Source organism: Anthonomus grandis, chromosome 15 (assembly GCF_022605725.1).
Source record: "Anthonomus grandis grandis chromosome 15, icAntGran1.3, whole genome shotgun sequence".
Classification (NCBI taxonomy): Eukaryota; Metazoa; Arthropoda; class Insecta; order Coleoptera; family Curculionidae; genus Anthonomus; species Anthonomus grandis.
The window spans coordinates 20516089-20518247 of record NC_065560.1 but is presented as its reverse complement, the minus strand read 5'-3'; the positions used below and the strand labels follow the sequence as shown (position 1 = coordinate 20518247).

At 35.6% G+C, this 2159-nt stretch overlaps 1 pseudogene; it reads right to left on the bottom strand.

The window, feature by feature from the left end:
• Window positions 1-952: 952 nt before the first annotated feature.
• On the bottom strand, window positions 953-1866 carry LOC126745318 (uncharacterized; annotated as a pseudogene).
• Between the last annotated feature and the right edge of the window lie 293 nt (window positions 1867-2159).

The following is a 2159-nucleotide window of genomic DNA, read 5'->3' as shown; positions in this document are numbered from 1 at the left end:
TCGTTGTTGATTGAAGCTACTTGTTGCTGCCTAAGATTCTGAGAACTTGCGGCTGTCGTTGGTTTGGCGGACTTAAATTTGGAAATAAGTATGCTATCGTCCGCAAAGCTGTAGATTGGATTGACAGTGGTTCTTAGCAAATCGTTGATATATATCAAGAAAAGGGTGGGGGATAGAAAGCATCCTTAAGGGACTCTAGTTAAATTTGTCGGAGAGGTATCCATCGACGGCTACTTGGATTGTTGACACCAAACCGTCAGTAAAAGGATAGGCTTGAACAGTGCCTTTTTGTTGGGATGTGTATTTAAAACATGAAAAGATGCTTATTTGAAAGTTGACCTTTTTGTTACGAGGAAAATGTTTTGTTTCTTCAGAGACACAGGTTTTTTTATAAAATTTTCCCCACCAGTTTTTGAAATCTAATACGTCACTTGTTGCAACCTCTGTGACTTAAAATTTTGTATTATTTTTTGTACTGGTAATAATAATCGTGGAGATCTCATGAATGGTGCATATTCTATCATGTTTCCGTAATTTTTTTTTTACCAACGCTTCTGTCACGGGAGAAATGAATGCCCCCTAACTGGGAAAAAGTGCCAAATCATGCTAAATTTACCAGAATCTGTGAGAGCCAAAAGCATCCTGACCATAGTATGATTCTTGTTTTGGCCCCAGCAGTTATCACTGTAAAGATCACTGTAAAGATGAAGCTGCGATTGATTTTCCTTGAATTCATTAAGATGTTCGAGAATAAACGTACAAATTTCGTCAGCTATTTTCTTTGCCTGTTCCTCGTGATAAACGTACATCCTGGATTTATTTGTCTTAAGATTGTGAATACAAAATACGGACACAGTAGTAAAATACCTCACCCACAGGTGTTGTGGGTAACTGGACATTTTGCATAAAATCGAAGGCCAATGACAGAATTTGGTCTTTATTTTCCTTTTCTTCAATACTTTGAATAAAATTTTGTAGCTCTTCGTTTGTGAACTATCAATTCTGCGACGGCAGTACGCTTAGCCGTGTCATTCAAATTTTGGTCTTTTATTTTGTTATTTAGTAATTCACAAGTCGAACAAACATCAACTTGTGGTCTTCCGAAAGAGATATTAAAATTTTCAGGGAAAAAGCATTTATAAAATGAAAAGCTTACCTTTTGGTTTGGATACTTCTCTAGGTAAAGCTGATGCATTTTTGTCAAATTTAGCTGGCTATTCAAATAATGTTTTTCACGTCCTGAATACTGGATGATTTTTGTAGGAAATGATTGTATGTGTTCCGAAATTCCGAATTTCTTCTGAGAAAGTATTAGCACTTGTCATTTTTCCGCGTCAGTCATTCGGTGACTTGCCTTATGAGGATAAGGTGTTAATTCTCCTGATGCGTTTGTACGTGATATCATATAAATTCAAAAATGCTTTACCACAAATCTCTACTTTGGAACTTCCTTTAAATGAGTAGTACTTGAAACTTTTTGATTTGAGTTTATTTTTGTCACCTGGTCGAGGACGCCACTGCTTTACTTCCATCATATCCACAAGACCCTGTAGAAAAATGTCTTGTTCGTTTTTAGAGCTTAAAGTATAAAATCGTTGAAAAATCTCCAATCTATCTGCATCAGAGAACTTTTCAGAGCATTTCATTCTACAACTAAATAATGAAATTAACCGATGTGCCAAAAATACAATATAAGAACCTACCTGCAAAGGACTCCATTATTATTTATTTTCTCACAAACGTCTCTTCCTTAACTGTGTTTATAAGACTTTCCTTCCAATCTTGTCTTTTTCTGTAGGTTGCGAGCATACTTAGAAGGTCTGCTTTTCGTCTTTTATTAGGTGTTAATTCAGAATTGTCATCCATGTCAAATGAAACTAAAACTACGTGCAACTGTCCCCGAAGTAACCAACAGATTAACTGATGTCGAATTTTTACTGATGAGGTAAAACGCACGACAAATACATATTGACCCCACCATTTGAAACACTAACGTTGCGTCTACCATAGGAGAACACATTTTAGGTATAATGGCAATTTGTCAAAATATTTACTTGTGCCCTTTCTGCTTACACCGGTTAAATTTATTTATTTAATTTTTCCATAGAGTACAATTAATATCGGGTTGCAAATCCCTTGGTCTTAATAACTTTTATACA